Source organism: Myodes glareolus, chromosome 21, assembly GCF_982192425.1.
Source record: "Myodes glareolus chromosome 21, mMyoGla1.1, whole genome shotgun sequence".
NCBI lineage: Eukaryota > Metazoa > Chordata > Mammalia > Rodentia > Cricetidae > Myodes > Myodes glareolus.
In genome coordinates this window covers 18,300,963-18,315,826 of record NC_142046.1, presented here as the reverse complement: position 1 = coordinate 18,315,826, position 14,864 = coordinate 18,300,963, and the positions used below count along the sequence as shown (strand labels likewise).

The following is a 14,864-nucleotide window of genomic DNA, read 5'->3' as shown; positions in this document are numbered from 1 at the left end:
TGCATCCACCCACACCCCACATCCCACATCTTATAGATGGAAGCACTACACAAACTTCCCCTGAGTGAGTGAGTGGATGAATGGACGGATGGACAGGTGGGTGGGTGAATGGGTGGATGGATGAGTGGGTGGTGAATAGATGAGTGGACAGAAGGATGGACGGTGGGTAAATGGATAGGAGTTAGTTATATGGATGGATGGGTGGGTGGGCAGATGGACAGACAGATAAGTGACTAGGCAAGTGGGTAGATGGATGGATGATTAGATAGATGAATGGGGAGATGAGGAGGAGTGGGTAGATTGCATGGATGATGGATGGGTTATTACATGGATGGGCAGGTACTGGATGGATGGATGGATGGATGGATGGATGGATGGATGGATGGACGGACAGATGAGTAAATGGATGATGGAGGAGGTGAAAGGGATTAGCAAAAGAAGTTCCACTGTCTTAGCTTGTCTTCTGTTGCTGTGATAAAATGCCCTGATAAAAGTAACTTAAAGGAGAAAGGGGTTATTTTGGCTCACAGTTCAAGTCCATTGCTTGAAGCGGCCGGTCACATGGCACCCACAATCAGGAAGCAGAGCACAAGTGCCAGCATTCAGTCACTTTCTCTCCTCCCAGAGATGTTTGAACCCACATTAAAAGGGTCATACCACATCAGCTAACTTAATCAAGGCAGTTCCTCATATGCATGCATGCCCAGAGGCTACTCAATCCCTCATAAATGTGCCCAGAGGCTTGTTTCCTTGGTGAGTCCAGATCCTATCGAGTTGGCAATTAACACTAAGCATTGCATCTACTAAAAAAGACCAAGTCTCTCCTTCTTAATTTTGAGAACAACCACTCACTGCGTGCTGAGCAGCAGGATTGGCACACTGTATTCAGATAATGAGAACTAGAGAGAACAAGGACATTGCCCCAGGTCACTCTGGACCGCACTGTGCAGTCCTAGCCTGTGTGTCTACTGGCTGTACCTCACCAGCTGCTAATAATAAAAGCCTTTCCTTGTCCCAGTTGGACACTCCCCAGCCTTGTCTGTGGTTACTGAGGCCTACTCTGCAGACAGAAGTACACATAAGAGATTTACCTGCAGGCTACCTTGTAATACCTCCTCATACCCAGGGTGACCTCAAAAGCCTTATTCCATTGGCCTGGATTCCTGCAGGTCCGTGTGGAGCAGTCATATCTCCTCTGTCATGTTCTGCCCACCCACAACCCTCTGCAATGCCCAGCTACGGAAGCTGCCACAGTCCAGAACCACCTGTCACAGCAGCCAGGGCTGACACATTCACACAGCACCTCCATCTCCCACTATATCTTCAACTGTGACTCTCCACTAGCCACTCCTCCAGCCAGCACAGTAAGCATGATCTATCCAATCAGGCAGAAGCAATTAGAACAGCATTGCGCTGCCCTCAGAAGGACACACAAGTCGGCCAAGGTTTCTGGCTCCTCTGAGCCCAGGCTGGAGACAGTGTACAAGGGCTGGGGAATGCGCCATCTGCCAGCCCTGCTTGCCCGGAGAGGCTATGTGATCAGAAGAATTTTCCTGTCCCCAACTCTCTGCTGTCATTAAGGATCAATAAGTAGGGACCACTCAGACGCAGCCTGCGCTGCAAACTCCTTATCAGCCACTACCACTCATCTGAATGCACACGCGGGGAGAGTCAAATGGCATGATTATGAAACTCATTTGAATATGTTGCCCCGGAAACTCACCTATCTGCCATGGAAATCTGCAGCCCACACTGCTGCATATTCAGGGGCAAATCACTGTAAATTGCTTTCCGAGCCCAGTCTGCATACCCATCCCATTTTTCCCCTTTTTCTAAATATCAAAAGCAAGGTCAGGAAAAACTTGGCGGTGCTGTCTTCGGAATGACAATTGGCCAACGAGAAGTGATTAATTATGAAACGTGTATAATCAGAGCTTCGCAGTCAAGCTCCCACCAGAACGAGGTTGGAAAAACAAAAGCAAACAGAGACACGGCCATTTCTCATCCGCAGCATTTTGCTGTGGGGTGTCATGACGCCCAACACTGGTGTGTTTCTGCAGGGGAGGCAGCGGCTTGGGGAAGACAGGATAAGCGAGTCTATGGGCCCCATAGCAGCTGAGTGGCAAAATGAAAAAATGTCACTAACTCAAGATAAGGAGGGGTGGCAACTTTAGAATAGAGTATATTAAAGGAATGCCTGGTCATCCTCAAAGGAGCTGGGCAGATGGATGGATGGATAGATGGGTGGAAGGGAGGGAGGGAGGGAAGGAAGGAGGGAGGGATAGAGGGAGGGAGGAAGGAAGGAAGGGGAAAGGGGACTCAGGGATCCCTCTGCCAGGCCCTCCAAATAAAGGAAAAGAAGATGAAACTTTTGAATGCAGCTTCGGCCTACAAGCTCAAGTTGGCTAACTCATCCTTGGCAATTTCCTTCTGTCCACACACACACACACACACACACACACACACACAATGCCTATTTGTCATTTTTTTTTGTCCTGTTTTGCACTGAGAAAAGCAGGAGCCAGAGAAATGATGGGACTTCACCTTGTGAAGGCCTTGTGGCTATGGAGGCCTGAGCGTGGCTATGGCTCAAAGCTCAGGTCCTAAGCATGCAGGAGCCTGAGGGCAGATGCAGATATTCACTGGGAAGTGGAGAAGGGCCCTAACCTGGACACTCAGCTGGCTGCGGTGTTGGAGGAGGCATGCTCCCCTTCTAGTATCTATCCCGCCCCTAATTAGGAACAAAAAGCTGCAGCCCCAGCATGGAGGGTCTTCTCAATCACATCTTGCGCTTGGTGCAGAAAGCCAAAAGGCAGGGATGAGTCGCTCACAGAGGTGGTTGACCAGAAGAACCAACGGATGTTAGCTGTGACAGCGACACCACCCACAACTGTGGGATTTGGGGGACGAGCTGGTCAAGCACGGCTTAGGCCTCATACCCAGCGAAGCCCTGGCAAGGGGCAGGAGGCTGGGCCTGAAGAGCAGCAACCTCTGGCTTCTTCCCTGTGTTCTCAGCTCCTGCAGCACAGCTTCCTCGTGGCTCCACGGCTGCACTGGGTGGGAGCACAGAGTATAACTTCCCCTCCTCTCTGCCGGGAGGCGGGTGAGATGGGGATGGAGTGACCACAATCCTCACTACATCACACCTTCCCTGTCCCGCTGCCATCGGCCAACCAGGACATAATGTGAGAGGGGGATCTGTCCTCAGATGGATGGGAACAGGAGCCTAGGAACAAGTCTGGCTAGGAGACCTCAGAGACAGTCACAGCATTCATCTTAGGAACCAGGGCTTGGCGGGAGTGGGGGAGAGTTATCTGCCCTCCTGGATGATAGAAAGAAGCTGGGCGCTGACTAGGCACATACCCCTCCTCTGGGCAACTACTCCCAATGGAGAGATTCCAAAGGCCTCTGTTAGACAAAGACAGTGGCTCAGATGGAAGCACATGAAAGATGCATAATCACATTAATACTCATTAAGTGCTGACTAATTGTCAAGCGTATTATAGAAATTATTTTAATTAATTTCAGATTGTGACTAAAATTGGCTCAGAAATATAAACCAGAAGAAATGTAAGACCTGGGCTCAGGACCTGCCATTGACTGCCTACACCACATCCCACTGAATATGTCCCTATCTGTTACACCAGAGATGACAGATCATGACACACACATTGTATTACCCCCTGGCTATGCCCAGGCAGGCATCACTAATCAATCCTGGCATTCATTCCTACTAAATCTGGGCTACCTACAACAATACAACCTCTGTACAGTACTCCCAGCAGCCTTTGGTATCAGATGTGTAGTATACAACAAAGAAACTGCCTACTTGGGGAACTCCTGGACAGAACAGCCACAGGGTTCCCCTGAGCACTGACCAGATTCTCAAAGCCCTTTTGAGTCAAGAATCTGAGACATCACCAGACAGGGCTGGGTTGTAGCTATCCCAACCAGAACAGTGCAGCAAAATCCTCAGAGAAGGGAGCTTGGCCACCATCTGGTCCACACCCTTCAGTTAACCTAAACCCAGTGCGGGAGATGACAACAACCAAGATGCCACCCAGCAATTTCCAGGCAGAACTCAGGCTAGGATAGAGGTTCCGCCTGCAGCCCGAGGCTCCTGCCAACTCCTTTATTCTCTTAAACCCCAATGGGGCAGTTCTACGGTGTTCCCATTTATAAAAGAGGTGCTGAGGCCCAGGGGATCCTGCCGAGAAGCCTGCACAGCTCTCTGGCAACAGGATCCCACTCTTCAACCCTTCTTGCCCAGAAGGGTCAGCTGTCCATCTGAATGTGAGGCTGGTGACAGTGGCTGATGGACAGGCACAGTCTCCAAAAGCATAGCATGGTCATCAAGCCAGGATCTGCAGCTCCATGGAGGAAGGAAAGCCCACCCAACCTCTAGCTGATGGGCTATGGTCAGCACACTCACTATCTATGAATGCTAGAGCACTCATCCCCACCCAGACATATTCTACTTGCATCTCAGAGGTCAAGTATTCTACTTGACCCTGCAGTGGTCACCATGATGCAGTACCCTCTGCTCTGCGGCAGGAGAGAGCACAGTCAGGTACTGTCAAACTGGACATCACCCAAGTTCTGGTTGTAGATAGCCCATTACATCCTTCTCACAATATGACCCAAGACAGACGTGAGATTCCACATGTGATGCTAAGTTGGGAGAATCACCCCAGTCCCTGGCATCCATCCCAGCACACCCTGGCCTGGGAGTTGCTTTGGTCTGGACTTCAAATCCCAGCATGCCCAGGGAGGGGTCAGGACCACTTCCACAGGGTATTTAAGTGAGTGCCCAGAGGAGGAACCCTTGGTCCTGGGTTTTGCATGTGCTCCCCGGTTTTCTGTTTCCCCTGCCATGCTCTCAACCACCCAAGAATGCTGCATTTAATTTGACCTGATTGGATTTCTTTGCACCAGCAGAGCAGCTCATCTTAGTATTTTTCCTAACATATGGAGGTTTATCCAAAAGTATGAGATCCTGCTTGGAGGGGCAAGGTTCATAGAGGAAGCCAGTAGCCTGGTCTCTCAGCTGATATGGATCCCAGGAACAGCCCTGGGCTTGGCAGGGGCCATGGTCCTGATATGACTCCCTGCCACCTGAGCTCCGTATGGGGTCTTGCCCTCTCTAGTAGATCCCTAAATCAGATGCTTTCCCCCCAAGCTCATTCCCTCCTCCTTATGGTCCAGGTCCCCTCCTCCATTTCCCAGAAGAGGGGACTAAGGTCAAGGGTGGACGCTTCTGCTAGTGTCAAACCTACAAGAGGCAGGTTCAGCATGGGACTCTGGGCCAGTGACAGGCTCCACACTCTCTCTACGGCTCTTTCTGTTTTCAATAAAAGCCACTCTTTTTCCAGTCAGCTGCTGGAAGGTAGGATGAGGATGTCAGTTATGCCTGGAGTTTGCAGAGCAAGAGCACCTCACAGCTTGGCCACCGCTGCCTGTCCAAGAGCTCCCACAGGCATGAGGGCCCAAACGCTTATATTCTCACACACACACACACACACACGCACGCACGCACGCACGCACGCACGCTCGTACGTGCAGGCTCGCATAGGCTCATGCAGACACAGACCAGGATATCCACACAATTCACACATAGCCACAACCAGAAATATAAACTCGCACCCCGAACACACTCTGAGACACTAGCATACACAAGCAAGCACACGCAAACACACTAATTCACCTCCACAATCACTTACATGATGGATCAGTTACTTGTGCTGTCGCTGTGACAAAATAAATGGCAAAAGGGACTTTAGGAAGGAAAGTGGGGGGGATTGCTCATGGTTTTAGGATACTATCTGTTATGGCGGCGGGAAGTCAAAGTGGCAGAAACTGGAGCTGCTGATTGAGTCTGCAGTCAGGAGGCAGGGTGGGATGACTGCTGGTATTTATCTGGTATTCAGCTCGCTTTCTCCATTTCAATCACCCAGGACTGCAGTTCAGGGAAGGGCAGCCCGGCCTCCATTCACATTCAGGGTGTCATCTCCCCTCCATTAACCTAGTCTAGAGGGTTATCTCCTAGGTGATTTTAGGCACTATCAATTTGTGAATTAGTATTAACAATCACACATACACATAGCACACCTTTAGTCCTAGAGTTCAGGAGGCAGAAGTAGGCAGATCTCTGTGAGTTCAGGCCAGCCTGCTCTACAAAGTGAGTTCCAGAAAAGCCAAGGCCAGAAAAGCCAAGGCTACACAGAAAAACCCTGTCTCATTTGGCACACACACACACACACACATACACACACACGAATTTACATACACAGCAGCAATGCCATACAAGTCTCTGGGGAAGCCCCAGGCCACCAAGAAATCGGGCTGGAAGACGAACAGGGCAGTAGGACAATGGGTGGCACAAGACAAACCGACAAGGAAGGAGACAGCATAGGGCAGTGCTCTTGGCCGTATGATGCTGGATCTGGTCCATGGAGGGGCACTGGTGAGAACACACACACCCCTGTGCCAGAAGCCACAGCTGACACTCACTGTGGGCTTGCCACTCGTCTGCAGGGGAGATGACTATCACACTGACGCTCCAATCCCTGGCACCGAAGGCCCAAGGCCACACTAGAGAGACCAAAGCTAGGCAGCTTCTAAGAAGGAGTCCAGACAGGCCTGTTCTAGACCCAGTCCCTGTTTTGGAGACTCTGACACTCCCCAAGAGTGGAGAAATGAAACCAGCCACTAACCCTGCCTCAAAATCCTTAAGACCTTGGCAAAGAGAAGCAGGTCAGAAGGAATCTGAGCTGCACCTGCCCCACCGGGCTATGTGACCAGGACAATGTGTCCCCTCCACAGGCCCCAGTGAACCCAAGCAAGGCCACAATACTCAATGAGACAGTTTACTCTAAGGACACAAACAGCAGCTCAGGGACAACTCACTGCCCTAGGCCATCTGACCACACCCAACCCAGCCCTGGGAAGAAAGGCCATGGGGACACAGAAGGCAGAACAGGACCCTAAAGTCCACAAGAGAAGCCCAAGCACCAGCCTGCTCAGCTCATCTCTGTCATGCCAGTACTGACCTCCATGTCCGAGCCAGAAGAAGCTTTTTAGAGAAGCCTCTCTCAGAGCCCTTACTTTACAGAGGGAAGATGTTCAGAAGTGCACGTGTCCCGTCTGAGGCTCACAGCTGTGGGCAGAGCGCGTCCAGCAAGAGCGATGGCGGGAAGATGGGGGGTTCTATGGGTTCTTTCCACTGCAGTGTTACTGCGCCCTTCCTCAAGTGAGGAAGCCGAGGGTCCGAGCGGTCAGCTGAACACACTGGCTATGTGCTCTGATGCCGCATGAAATCAAACACCACTCTGTCGCTCCACAGCTGTGCCCACAGCATCTCCAGGAAGCGTACGCTTCACTCTAGCTTCTCACACATCGAACGCCCAGCTTGCTTCACGGTGAGAGATGACGGAGCCATTACCTGGAGGGGCTTAATGTGGCCGATGACTAATGGACGGGAAGACAAAGCCTACACTCTACTACCACAGTAACTCTCGTGACACGTGTGCATGCCTCTGGAGTGACAGCTGAGCATCCTGCTCTCCATGCAAGCTGCTTTCCCTGCTGCCATGACAGAATACCCAATGAAGAAGAGAATTTAGGAAATGAAGGTTTGTGCTGGCTCCATCCCATCAGGGGAAGACATGGTGGGAGCTTGAAGCAGCTGCTCATACTGTGTCTGCAGCAGGGAAGCAGAGAGATGGATGCTGGTGCTGAGTTTGTTTTATATCCAGCCCAGCATCCCAGTGGGATGCTGCCACCCTTGTCCATGGTCAGACAAACAGCCTACTCTGTCCAGCACGCTGTACTGGGCACCCAGGGGCCTAAGCTCCCACAGCAGAGGGCAGACAGCCATCAGGACAGGACGCCAGAAAGACTAGAAGGGCCCCAAAGCTGACTGAACAAAAATGGCAGAGCTCATCTGCCCAGAACATGGCTTCCAGCTCCCGGCTCCCTCTGTCAGGCATCTGAGGATGACTTCCCAGGCCCCACTTCAGGACCAAACTCTGCTAGCACTCAGTGAGGGATCCTTCCCCTCCTGCCCATCTACTCCTTACACAGATGGACGCCATCATCTGCTCATCTAACACCCCCTGAGGGCTTAGAGGGAGCCCTGATGATTGATAAATGTCACTCCGCATAAAGCCAATAGCCAGCAAGCTCCACGGAGGAACGACACTGAGTCTACAGAGATGGCCTGTGGGCAACAGTGGGAAGGCACAGTTGAGCCAGCTGCAAGACGCACAGAGGCAGCTGCTGACTGGCTGTGAGGGAGATTAAAAATTGACAGGAATATACTGAAACACTGCGTAACAAGAACAACACTTACCGGCCCAGCGGATGGGCAGGAGCAAGCAGAGCTCAGCAGAGGGGTTCCCAAGGGGACACGCCGCATCCTTGGGCAATGAGCTCCCATCTCTGGGGACTTGCAGTTAGCTGGGGCTGGCATTATATGCCCATCTAACCAGAAAACCCCAGACTCAGTTCCATTCTGACCTTTAAGCACGCCCCAAGCCCTCGCCTGAGGCTCACAGGCAACTGACAACTGACTTTAGTGACTCTTGGGGGTCAAAGAAAGGATTCAAAATGAACAGTGAGATTTCAGAACACTAGCTCTAAAGCCAGTTGAGACATTCTGCCACACGCTCTCTGGGTCAGGCATGGGCGCACATAGTCAACAAAGCCACCCGCATGGGGATCAGGGTTCCTCAATCAACCGTTGATTATGTGTAACCTGCATACTTGCCCTCCCTCCAGGCAGGACACAAGACACCAAGCCCAGTTCAGAGGCCACCCAACAAAGAAGCACTTCCTCCCGTACATGAGTTCTCTGCCCTCAGCCCTTGGCCCCACGTACTCTGTCCAATGACTAGAGATCACCATTTCCCAGAAGGTCAACAGATGCTGTGCAAGGAGCCCTGTCCCTGTACAGAACCCAGTGTTTCCCTACAAAGTTCATCAAACTACTTACAAAGAAGGATTTTCCCTATGCATATGGAGCACCTCTGTCAGAAGTCACTAGTCACTAAGACTGGAGATGTAGCCTTGGGGTAGAGCACTTGGCTAGCACGCAGAAGACCTAGTGGCTCAATCCCCAAAAATCAATAAAAAAAAAAAAGTTGCTTTTAATAACATCTATAGAGGCCAGGTGGTGGTGGCACACACCTTTCATCCTAACACTCGGGAGGCAGAGGCAGGCAGATCTCTGAGTTCGAGGCCAGCCTGGTCTATAGAGTGAGTTCCAGGACAGCTAGAACTACATAGAGAAATTGTCTTGGGGGAGGGGGATCTATAGAGACTGGAAAGGTGGCTCAGCGGTTGACAGCACTTGCTGCTCTTTGAGAGGACCGAGGTCCAAATCCCAGAATTCATATGGTCGCCCACAACTAACTATAACTTGTTCCCGGCATCCATGTTGGGCTGGTCACAATTGCCTGCCCTGCAACTCTAGCGTCAGGGGCTCCAGTGCCCTCTTCTGAACTCTTGAGGTGCAAAGACATATACATAAACAGGTGAATGCTTTTGTTTTTTTTTTATTTTATAAGCATTGGTGGTTTTGACACGGGTGTTAGGTTTCCTGGAACTGGTGGTACAGACAGTTGTGAGCTGCCATGTGGGTGCTAGGAATTGAACCTGGGTCCTCTGGAAGAACAACCACTGCTCTTAACCACTGAGCCATCTCTCCAGCCCCCAGGTGAATGTCTTAAAAGCTTTTTAAACTAACAAAAAAAATCACCTGTAGCTTTCTATCTAAAGCATTTAAAGATAGTCTGCCTATTCTCTCAGCTCCACAAAAGCCCTAGGCCTCAGCTGGTAGAGTGGTGGAGAGTAGTTAGCAGGGAAAACTGCAATGCCCAGAGACACAGGTGTGATGGGCAAGCCAACCCACTAGAGATACCAGACTGACCCCATGCTTACGCCCACATCTCTCTGTGAACCAACCAGGAGTGCCTAAGAGACATCACACTGATCTCTCTATGCCCACAACTCCAAAGGGTCCCTTTTAGGCCCACAAGCTCTTCCTGTGACCACTGTGATGAAGGCTTCTGAAGCCCCTGAGCCTTTCCGGAGGTTTGTCTCTGGAGCACTGCAAGGCAAAGTCTACGGCATCGAATACTGCTACCGGCGTCTGAACCAGTGCCTTCCTATGCTAACTCCAGCAGGCCCTGAGGTTCTCCTATGAGCTTGTTCTGCTCAGGGCGCTGCAGTCCCCACAGCCTTCTGCATGGCCCTGTCTGGTTGGAATTGGGCACCCCCAGCCCACTCCCACCTGAAACTTCAGGATCCGGGTGGCTTCGCGTCCCTGTCACCCTGATGAGCAGTCCAGCACAGCCAGGTGTATCTCCTAGAGTCCATGGACTCCAGAAAAGTAGGAGGCCCAGGGACCACTCTGTCTTGTGGCTACCATGAGCTGCACTGATGTGGTTAATTGCTTGTCACAAGACTCAGACAAATGTCACACACTGCTCACGATCCAAGAAGCAGACAAATCCCCTGAGTAGCCCTTCACCTGAGGAAAAGCCCCAAACGTCACAGCGGTGTCCTTCCTTGAGCTGCTCCCAGCAGCTATGTGAGACTCTACAATGAGCTGTCCTGGTTGTAGATCCCAGTCAGTGGTCATCTACAGCCCAAGGAAGGAGCAGAAGCATCTCTCCGACATCAGGTCGACACAGCCCAAGAATCCCTCACAGACTGGTCACAGAGCACATGCCTTACTCCACAGGCAGAAAGAACAAGGGACGATTCATCTGCCCTCCATGGTGCGGCTGTACCTGACTGCTGAATTCACTGTGGAAAATTCAGACCCATCCTTGAGGATTCTGGCTAAGAGGCTGGAACATTACAAATTGTCCCGAATTTATAATCTTGGTCAAGCCAAGCTGGTAACATGGCTCCATCTTCAGCCACAAGAAAAGGATGGAAGACCACTGAGTTTGAGCACTAGCGAGGAGCCTAGACTCTTGGTCTGTGTAAGAGCCAGTGAGGATGGAGAATGGAGCTGGAGAGGAGGCAGGTCGCCTGGGCCCTGAAGCCAGGGAAACTCCGAGGGCAGCTTTGATCCCATACTGGTCATAATACTGGGCAGGAGAGCGAGAGGCTGGGTCTCATCCAACAGCCTGCCCACCCCATCCTAGAAGCATTTGAAAGGCCATAGAATCTCTTTTCTGAGACTAGCGAACAATACAGTCAGGATGGCTAAAGGTGACCCCAAGAAACCAAAGGGCAAGATGTCTGCTTATGCCTTCTTCGTGCAGACCTGCAGGGAAGAACATAGGAAGAAAAACCCCGGGGTCCCAGTCAGTTTTGCAGAGTTTTCCAAGAAGTGCTCTGGGAGGTGGAAGACAATGTCCGGCAAAGAGAAATCAAAGTTTGATGAAATGGCAAAGGCAGATAAAGTACGCTACGATCGGGAAATGAAAGATTATGGACCCGCTAAAGGAGGCAAGAAGAAGAAGGACCCTAATGCCCCCAAAAGACCACCGCCTGGATTTTTCTTATTCTGCTCTGAATTCCTCACCAAGATCAAATCTACAAACCCTGGAATCTCTGTTGAAGATGTGGCAAAAAGGCTGGGTGAGATGTGGAATAACTTCAGTGACAGTGAAAAGCAGCCTTACGTTACCAAGGCCACAAAGCTGAGGGAGAAGGCTGAGGAGGGTGTGGCTGACTGTAAGTCTAAAGGGAAGTTCGATGGCGCCAAGAGTCCTGCTAAAGTTGCCCAGCAAAAGGTGGAAGAGAAAGAGGAGGAGGAGGAAGAGGAAGAAGAGGAGGAGAAAGAGGAAGAAGATGAATAAAACTCTTGTGAATACCTTAGAGTAGGAAAGTGCCGTGACTGACACATCTCTTATCTGAGCCGTGTCTATTGCCCTTGTTAAATTTAATTACAAACTTTGATCACGATCATATTGTAGCTTCTCAAAGTGTCAGTGGTTTACATGAAGTGGCCGTGGGTGTCGGGAGCGCCCTGAAACTGTATCAAAGTTGTACATAGCTCCAAACAGTTTTCAAATGGAAAGGCGCGCGCGCGCGTGCCCTCCTCACTCTGTGCATTTTGCTGCTGGTGTGACAAGGCATTTGAAGATGTTTCGGGCATCCTGTTTGCAACTCGTAAGGTAGTGTTATCCCTATGGTCGGTTATTGGCTAGAAATCCTGAGCTGTCAACTGTACATATCTATAGTTTGTAAAGAGAACAAAACAACCCAGCCAGATTCTTGATGCTCCTTGTTTGGCTTGGAGGCTGTGAGGGTAGATGTCTTTTGGAGGGGGCTGTAGCTCAGGGCCTGCGCTGTGAGGCTGGACCTGTTGATACTGCGGTGGGCATTCATTTAGCTTCAGGTTGTCTTGTTTTTGTATATAGTGGCATAGCGTTCTGCTGACATTCTTAGCTGTGGAAAGGGGGGAGGGGTCAGCTGGCATGAGAAGTGTCTGGATTTTTTCTCTAGTTAAGTGCCGTAGATTTTCAGCTGTTTTTAAACTGTAGCGCTCATCACTGTCAGCAAAGCAAAGAGCTACTGTATCAACGAAAGTTCAAGAACCTTCCGCACCTAAATGCAATTTGCAACATTCTGTTATTTTTTGTATGTTTAGAATGCTGAAATGTTTTTGAAGTTAAATAAACAGCATTCCATTTTTTTTTTTAAAATAAATCTCTTTCCTGGGGCTGAAGGTATGGCTCAGTTGGTAGAATGCTCTGAGCATTCATAAGGCCCTCTTTTGAATCCCAAGAACACCATCAGATAGGGCATGGTGGCCACGGCTGTCATCCCAGCACTTGGGAGGTGGATCATAAAGTCTCTCTCTGTCATCCTTGACTATATTCCCAGTTCGTGGCCAGTCTGAAATACATGAGGCCCTGTGATGATGACGATGATGATGATGATGATGATGATGATGATGATGATGATAAGGATGAAGAGAAGAAGGTGGAAGGACAACTATCCTGAAAAAGAAGAGCCTGTCAATTCTCCACATTGAGGTGGGGAAGGAAGGCTACCATAGCCCCCACGTAGTGGTGATAGGATCAGGTTCAGAGAGAAGAGTGGTCACCTTGTGGCCACAGTCTGAGCTCTGGCCTGGCATGAGCAAAGGAAACAAAGAGACCTAAAAGTATCACACACACTACTCCCCTCGGTGCCCAGACCAGTGACAGATGTGCCTGAGTCTTGGGAGCACAAATCCCAAATCTCTCTCTGATGGCATGATAGTATAAGTCAGGCCCAAGAAAATAAGGAGGATCCTGGGTCCCACTCCTCAGAGCACCCTACAGTCATTGCTCAGGCTAACGAGATATGCATAGTGTGGGAGACGCCCACTTCCGGAACAGCCCCAAAGAGCCCACCCATGCTAAGTACTGCTGGTGACCTGGCCATTGGTGAGTGCTTCAGCATGGCGCCCAGTCCCTTTACAGCTGGAGCTCAGACACCACCCGAGAGCAAACAGCTCTGCAGTGTGACCAGGCTGTTCCAAATGTGTGGCAAGTACAGAGAAAAGCTCTCAGTCTGCAGCATTCTGACAGCAGGATTTCCCAGCTACTGACAGAGCAGATGCAACAGGGATCTTGCAGGTGGGGGTTCACCCTGAGAGCAAATGGCTCCTAGGCTCAGGCACTAGCAGATGGGACAAAGTGGCAGTGACCACTGCAGACCTAACCCACTCATGTTCAGGCAGTGCCAAGAGGTCCCCAAAGACACACCCTGAGACCCTCGTCATCACTGGGAACATAGAAAAAAATCAAATGAACTATGAGGAAACAGAGGTCAAGATGACACACAACTGCCAGTGGTTACACAAGGTGTAGGGTGTAGGCTGGCAATGTTCCCTCTCTCCCTGCCCCAGCAGCCCCCCATCTCCTCAGCATCTGAAGGACTCCAATTCTACACCTGTCGAGGATACGCCCAAATTTTGCAAATGTTCCCTCTCTTCCCACCCTAGCAGCCCTCCATCTCCTCAGCATCTAAAGGACTCCAATTCTACAGCTGCCCAGAATAAGCCTCCAAATTTTGCAAGAGGGAGGAACAGAAGGGAAGGCTCTTAGGGGATCACCTCCCCACTATGCAAAGACAAGAGCATCCCCAAAGCCCCTCCAAGAGCAAAGGAAGCTAAGGGCTAGTCCAGCAGGTGAGCAGCAGTCTAGCAGGGCTTAGAGTCATATAGCTGCACTAGTAATACAGACAGGGAAGGGTGCTGGGAGCCGATCCTAGAGGGGACACCCAGAGCAGGCACAGATAGTGCAGAAGAGGTCAGCTAGCCCTAGTCTCAGGTTTGGCGCAGACGCAGGCAGCACAGGTGTTCAGCCCAAGTGGCTGAACTCTTCTACAGTCAGAGTTCACACCTGGGAGACAGGACACCTGTGGGAACCCCCAGAAAACAGAAATAATAGACAAGAGGCCTGGACTCAACATCTGGCATGAAGAGAGGCACTAGGCAAGGTAGAGCCAACGAAAGCCTCTGGGGTAAATGTGGAGCAGCCTTGCTGTCATCCCTCCCTACACAGGAAGAACAATGGCACCAGCTATTATAGAAGCCAACTGTGCTCAGTGAAATAAGCCAGACACAAAGGAACAAAAGGCATGTGACTCCATTCACACAAGGTGCCTAGAAGTCAAAGTAGGATAGCAGATGTCAGGGGTTGGGGGAGGAGAGGAGTGTCTCGCGGGGACAGCTTTAATTTTGAAGGCAAGAACTGCAAGCGGGGTTAGGAGGGCAGCTCAATGAGTAAAGCATTTGCTGCGCACGTGTAGGAACCAAGAAAAATGTAGAGCTCAAATAAAAATCAATAAAAAAGAATTATATATATTAAAAAAAAAGAACCAGAGTTCAGATCCCCAGAATCTATGTAAAT

General features: G+C 50.6%; 1 protein-coding gene and 1 pseudogene across 2 annotated transcripts in view; one reads left to right on the top strand and one right to left on the bottom strand.

Annotated features, from left to right (window-relative positions):
• Vav2 (vav guanine nucleotide exchange factor 2) overlaps window positions 1-14,864 on the bottom strand; it is a 173,676-nt gene that overhangs the window by 86,000 nt on the left and 72,812 nt on the right. The window lies entirely within an intron of this gene.
• On the top strand, window positions 2,001-11,816 carry LOC148118670 (high mobility group protein B3 pseudogene; annotated as a pseudogene).